Here is a 7,793-nt window from a genome sequence, read left to right as displayed (position 1 = left end):
TTGGGCACCCATGACCCTGTCGCCGGTTCACCGATTGTTCTTCCTTGGACCACTTTTGGTAGGTACTAACCACTGCATACTGGGAACACCCCACAAGACCTGCAGTTTCGGAGACGCCCCGTCGATTAGCCATCACAATTTTGCCCTTGTCAGAGTCGCTCAAATCCGTACGCTTGCCCATTTTTCCTGCTTCCAATACATCAAATTCAAGAACTGAGTGTTCACTTGCTGCCTAATATATACCAACCCCTTGACAGGTGCCACTCTAATGGGATAATCAATATTATTCACTTCACCTGTCAGTAGTTTCAATGTTGTGGCAGATCAGTGTAAACTACATTCCAAGAAGGGTTATTTGAATGGGTCAGTTTCTTCTTTTTTAAGAAGAGGGCTTTGACTTATTAAGGGAGCTGAGCACTGTCTTTAATAATTGATGAATTCACCACAAGATGGGCAAGTCTTCTAAAAAAGACTATTTTGACATTTGCAGTCAGCTCCTGCTCTACTGTACAAATTCCCATCCAACTTTCCCCCCTTTTCTCACATAAAGCACACAAAAATAGACACGAATGTTCACTCTCCTAGTCTCCTGGCTGAAAATGGACTGTTTGTCACTCAGCCTTCAACAATGAAATGTAACCTCATGATCATCCTGAACCAGAGATTTCCATCCTTCCGTATGTGTCACAATTTCCATCTCCAGTCTGTTTGCTGGGCCTGAGCCAGATCCTGGAGGTGCAGGGTGCGAGGTGGGGTACACCCATGTGTGGGATACCAGACGTCGCAGGCGTTCTCACACACACAGACACATACACTTGAGTCCACAAATTCACTCATAGATTGACTCGGACAGTTACAGCATGGACACGCTATTGTGGGATGCAAGGGGTGCTGCGTCTTGACAATTTCTATTAATTTCTATAATTTATGTTAAATGAGGGATGACCGTCTTCAATCCTGAAAGAGCTACGCTGCAAACCGGTTTTTGCTTTACCCCAGTGCTTAACTCCTATATTGAAGGAAAAACTGGCGTAGTGCGTCAAATTACCTGTTGTTTAGGATGTAACTCATACACAAATTAAAAAGCGTTCTCTAAAAAGCATTGCTTTCAGGACCAGGACTGGTCACCCTGATTTATATTCCTGTTGTTAAGGTTTTCTTTTTAGTGGACAATTGAGGGGAGGGGTACTTTTTATTTGTCAGCTTTATGGTAATGTTACTGAATACCAGCGATGTCCCTGTAATTTATTATTTGACAGCGCATCTCCGTTTGCATGGTATGCATAAACAGCCATTTTACAGCAATCTGTTATGCAGGAACAGTCCGGAATCAACACATTAATTCGGCGGGAAAGAGCTGAAATCCTGTCCGCGGGTGTCACGCTTAACTTTCTTTCACATTCTTTGCCTGGGTGCGATTGTCCCGAAAAACACTGCTTTCTCGAACTCTAGGATCAGATGTTTGGGAAGATGACAGATCCTCGACCTCAAAGCCCAACGTTGTGTATCAGTTCTGTATCGAGACAAGGGAGCTGTGCATTGTGGGAACCCTTTGTGTGTGTCTGTCCTTTCCAGATCCGAAGCGGAAGCGCGTTCATGCGCAAAGAGCCGGTTCCAGTGGAGATGCTGTCACTAGGCAACGGCTTTTGTCTGATACCCAGAAGGTGTGCAAACATGGCTCCCAGCAGGGCCCCTGTTGCATGCTTCCTTTGATTTTTATCTCTCCCAAGGCTGAACGCCAGTTAATTCCAAAACTCTTGCACCGAACCATAAGGTGTCAACAACTAAAAACTCATTAGGCAAAGGCAATTACCATCGCAAAAAAAGCCGTGTTTACCGTTACCGTTGAATGTCAAACACACATCAGATTTTTTTTCCTTCCCCTGCAAAAGTCTTTTAAATATTCATGACTGACATGAAAATTAACAATGAACTACACATGAAAAAATAAATGTGACACGATTTATGTCAGTGCTCATCTGCGTAAATGTGAAACACTGCAGTGGATGATCTGAACAATGACAGAAGGACTCTGACAAAGAGGATCTGGAGACAAAAAGACAGTTTGATCAGTGAGCTCACCAGATTTTTTAGAATGCGTTTCTCCCTGATTCCTGTTCAACTTTAACCTCTCCTGCTATCTTTGCTGCACTATACAAGTATTTCTGCCACGTATCTAAGTATTTCCACGCACATCACTACATATGAGTTTTCTTTAAGGTCTTAAACAGTTGAAGATTGTCTAAAGACATACTGTATAGACTATGTATAGAAAGGTACAGTATGTGTATATAAATGTGTAGAACATTTATTAATAAAAGTCTAAATGGGGCAACATGGAATGTAATGGTTGAAGCTGCTGCCTTTAGACTCTGAGGTTGCCGGTTTGAATCCTACCTCCTGCGGTATGCTGTATTACCCTTGACCCAAGTAGCCATGAGCATGGTCCTTGCGCTCAATAGTTCTAATGCAAAATACCCAGCTTTATAAATGGGCAAATAACTTCAGGTAGCTTAACTTCAGCTAAGTGAATGTAGGGGCACCTGGTGGCATAGTGATTACAACCATTTTTTTTTCCCACTTGAAGTACGCAGGTCCAACTCCTGTTCTTGCTGTAGTTCTCTTGGTCAAGGTACTTAACCTGAATTACTTAAGTAAAAATTGCAGAGTTGTACGAATGTGTAAATAACTAAGTTCGTCAGGACACCAACCCAACCAGGTAAGTCACCTTGGACAAAGGCATCAGCTAAGTAATGGTCAGAAATGACAAGGACACACACGCTGGCTAGAACTGCTTGTCCCGAGCAGGGTCGCGGCAAACCGGAGCCTAACCCGGCAACACATGGTGCAGAGCTGGAGTGGGAGGGGACACACCCAGGACGGGGCACCAGTCCGCTGCAGGGCACCTAAGCGGGACTCACACCCCAGACCCACCAGAGAGCAGGCCCTGGCCAAACCCACTGCACCACCACAACCCCCAAGTAACAAGGAAGGCATGTATTTTTATATGATTTACTTTGAGCGTCAATTGTCTTCTCTTCTATTTGTCCTATAACACAGACACAAAATTTTAGCACATAAAAAGTCTCATGACTCCATGTCAGCTTCATGAGTTTGCTGTAGTTCTTCTGAAACGTGAAATCCTAAGAGCCACCTACTTAATTTGCATTTAACAACGTGTTTGGAGATGTTAATCAGTAGACCTTATGGCGCACACATAATAAAAGAATAATCGTGTCTAGCTGACTGATTTACAGCGCTACAGTTCTGTTATTCAAACAGTGCGTAGAAACAAGCTGTCAGCTTGAGAAATGCATAGTAAAACCAAAGGTAAAATCAATAACGCAGTAGACTAAAAAGTTAGGAGTTTATACTTCCCTGCACTGGCACATTCAGCTAATGTAAGACATGGAAGTTGGTGCTGATGATGCCCAGGCTGCCCATTAATAAGCTGCATCACATGGACAGCAGTGCCTTGTAAAGCTGCTGCTGGCTTCTCTGAATAGAAGAGTAGCATTTTGCTTGTGGTATTTAGTGCAAAATGCAGACTTGACCCTCTCTTGCCATCCGCAGAGACTGAGACGGCTGATGACAGGCCCTTTCTTCTGCCATAAAAAATCAGACAAGACAATAAGCAGCGCGGCGACTCACGATGCATGTCTTCATCGGGAGTGAGACCAATGTCACGGGCGTGGGATGTCGACATGAAGAGCCTCATAACTGAATCAGAACCATACGTACAGTATCTTGTGCCATAACCCATTCTGTTGTTTGAGGTCAGCTCTGTCAATGGCTCCATCCCGAGTCCCTCGGTCGCTTCCACTCTAAATCTCAGCCTTCGGTGGCTTGCGCAGCGAATGTAAATATGCTGCCGACAAACATATGCTCCCTCTCCAGCTAACAACTTAGTATGTGGCAGCAACACGATGGCTCTCCCGCATCCCCCGTGAAGAGCTGAAAAAAGATATTCACTTAGCGTGGTTCACAAGCTCGCCCACAGATAATTCCAATTAAAAGTAAAGGAGAGGCTGTGTGGTACCAGCTCCCTGTAGAGTCCGTGTGGCCAAGCAAAAAATTGACATTAAACACTTCCATCTACAGTGCTCACATGCGGGACAGTAAAAACACACTGAAATGGTGCGGCCGTGCGAGTAGAAACTCTTCAGTCACACTGCCTTCGTAGACATTTCAGTTCATTTGCATTAATTACTCATAATGGCTCTACATGACATAATAATGGATTTAGGACTAAACAAATCCCCTGTCCTTCTGATAGGGTTAGAATGCAACAGATCCACCCACAGACAGGAAGAATGTCCTTGGGTCAGGTTCTGTGCAGAAGGGTGTGTTCCCATGGTGGTTGTGTAGGTATCCCTCAGGGAGTCCCTCTTGTTTCTATGCTCAACTTCTTCCATGACTCAGTGAAAGAACACACACAGTCTGAAGCCGCTTGTCCCGAGGGGGGGGGCGGTCATGGTGAATCAAAACCAAGGCTGACAATGCAGGGCGCAGGAGGGGATACACCCAGGACAGGATGCCAGTCCATCACAAGGCACCCCAAGGTGGGCTCGAACCCCAGACCCACCAGAGAGCAGGACCCGGCCAACCCACACACAAAGGTTCAAATACACTCTGCAAACAGACAAATGCTGGCTTTCCCTTTTCTTAAGTCAGAGGTTCTCTACCCTTTTTGCCAAGATACTACATTAAGGGTCAACCAGCTGCTCAGGTTCCCTCTAAGTACTGTATATATGCTAAGAAATCCTATTGTTTCAGTGTAAAATTACTTTTTTATGCATCTGTAAACTCTACACAGATCCACTGAAAATTGCTTTATTGTCTGTTGTTATGCATGTACACATGGGACCAATATGCTTGAAAAATGTTCCATTAAAATGATTTCACAATTAGTAGATAAATATTTTATGTTTAGCTGATGTGTTCCTCCAGAGCAACTTACAGTGTTAAGCTACCTATCATTATTTACCCATTTATACAGCTGGGTAGTTTTTACTGGAGTAATTCAGGGTAAGTACCTTGCTCAAGTATACAAGTACTACAGCAGTAGGCAAGATTCAAAACTCTGACCATCACACAACAGCTCTTACGACTATGCTATCAGCTGCCCCAACTATAAAATGCTAAATGAATAAATGTATAATGATCAAATAAAAACAGTTCCCAACTGGATGCAGCCCCTGATGTTCCCCTGCTACACCTCAAGCTGCCCCCAGGGGTTCATGTACCCCCAGGTAAGAACCACTAAGCGAATGTCTCCACTGGCACAGAAGGGTTATGAAATGCAGATGAATATTTCCTGCACTTAATTTTTTTGGGAAATCAAAACAAGACTGAGATCAAAAAAGCAGGTAGACGAGGGGGTGGTCTGCAGTTCGAGCTCGATGGTGGCAGTAACGCTTGCTTTGACCCTGCTCCCAGCTTTGTCTAAAACTTTAACTTACGTAAGGCATGGCTTCATGGTTCCCTTGGAAACTGTGCCCACATTTTCAGTCATTAACCGCATGTCTGTTTTCACGCTTCAGAAACCAGGCTAAGAAATGCATCAAGAGACGTGGAGGACACTAGGGAGATGGGGAATTAATCATTTAAATTAGCCATGATGAGATGGATTGGCCTGGCTCCCAGTTATGTCTCTGATCAGGTAAAGAGAGACAGGCCCGCGACAGTGGATCTGTCGGGAAACACAAAATATACCAGGATCTATTCTTGTCCCCTAAAGGCCCTTGTTTCAAGTCCCAGGAGGGGTCCTGCTGTTGTACTCTTGAACTAGATACCTAACCATAATCTAAAAAAAATAGCTGCATGACACATGTAACCTGGGTGGTGCAGTGGGTAGGACCAGTTCCTTATACTTCAGGGCTGTGGATGCAGATGTGGGTTCAAATTCATTTCCTCATGATGTTTCTGTGGGTTTCCTCCCACAGATGTGTGAACAGGTCAGCTGGGAGCTCTAAATTCTCCCAAGCTGAGAATGACTCTGTGATGAGCTGGTGTCCCATCTAGGGGTGCACCTTGTTTCATGCACTCCTGGAACAGACTCTGGGCCACCACAGCCATGCACTGGACAAGCAATTTAAAAAAAATAAAAAGTATGACAATGAAAAATCATTGAAAAAGATTTAGATAGAAACATCTTCTCAGCATCTGGAATACATATAAATATCACTGTTCATGTTGGGGGGGGCATGGTGGTGGGGCGGGTTTGGCTGAGTCCTGCTCACTGGCAGGTCTGGGGTTGGACTCCTGCTTGGGGTAGATTGTGGCGGACTGGCGTCCTGTCCTAGGTGTGTCCCCTCCCCCCTTGCATCCTGTGTTGCCAGGTTAGGCTCTGGTTTGCTGCAAACCAGCTGAGGATGAGCAGGTGTGTGTGTGTGTGTGTGTGTGTGTGTGTGTGTGTGTGTGTGTGTGTGTGTGTGTGTGTGTGTGTGTGTCATTCTGATTGGTGCAATTAGCATGCAAGGCAGTTCAGTCAACCCAACAGCCTCATTCCAGAACGAAGCTCCCCGTTGAGTTCACACACTCCTGTTGGCTTCCAAAGCACAGATCACGTCAGAAAACTAGATCAGTTTAAGAAAACTCAGCCTCTCCAAACCTCCACCCTCATTCCCTTGTTCTCCTCTAAATGTTGCAGCTAAAACACAACCATCCTCCATTGGTCATTGCTCCTGTTTCCAAAACAGAATTGCAAGGATTTTACACATGTTGCTAATAAGCAATGAACAAGACAAGAACAGCATTTTGTACTGAAGACCAGACTCCAATTAACTTGTGTTTTTCTCTAATTAGGCTCTTCTGTGGGGAAGCATTATTTTTATTAAAATTGTGTGTGCCAAGCATATTTTGGTCAATTTTTCCTTACAAAGATGCTTTGATACTATATCATTGCTACATGTTTATACCCTTGGTTTTTGCTTTACACATCTCACAACAAGACTGCATTACTGGCCTAACCCTGAGGACAAAAGCGTCAGCTTGTCAGCTATTACTCAAGAATGCCGATGGTGGTGAAATGACAATGGTTTCCAGCTGAGCGCAAGCTGAATTGGCTGGAAACTGGAAGAAAACTACATCAAATCGTAGTACTGATCCTTAAAAGCAAATGTTCACCTCTACTTCAACCACATCATGAAAGCGGAGGGTAATCAGAGGAAGCTGAGAGACGGCCACTTTGATAGTGCCGTAGTACGTTGTGAACCTTTTTTAGCTGAGGTGGTGAGAAGGTGAAGCATATGGGGATTCAAGCCTGTCTTCAAGAGCTCGTGAAGCCTTTTAAACTGACAAAGTCAACCCCAACATTCTCATTCCAAATGTGAGTATCAGATGGACATTCAGGACTGGAGAGAGTGAGGAAGACATCATTTGCTTTATTGTGCAGTGCATTCTGGGAGCTGTGGGGAAGGATGAGTGAGGGCCATATGATGTTGCACTGTTGGGTCACAGACTTTGTGATCAGCTGACCACACCTTTCCAGAAACACCCCGATTGTGCCATGGACGATTAACCAGTTATATTGTCTTCCCCTTGATGAACACATGCACCCACCTCCACCACTGTGTGTGCCGTGAGCCACCTGCTTCTTCTCAGGCTGTAGGCTTCCATACATAACAAGCTTCAGGAGAATGCTGCTCGCCTGATTCCACCTACAGCTCTGTAGGCTCATCTGGCCACCAGAGGGGGGGAGCGATCCACAGCCCTTCTCCAAAGCCTCTTCAACAGGCCTTCACTCCTCTTCAGCAGATGGTTGGTGTGGCACAGCAAGGACTGAAACCCAC

Source organism: Scleropages formosus, chromosome 14 (genome assembly GCF_900964775.1).
Source record: "Scleropages formosus chromosome 14, fSclFor1.1, whole genome shotgun sequence".
NCBI lineage: Eukaryota > Metazoa > Chordata > Actinopteri > Osteoglossiformes > Osteoglossidae > Scleropages > Scleropages formosus.
The sequence above is the reverse complement of the archived record's forward strand: the minus strand, read 5'-3'. Positions refer to the sequence as shown.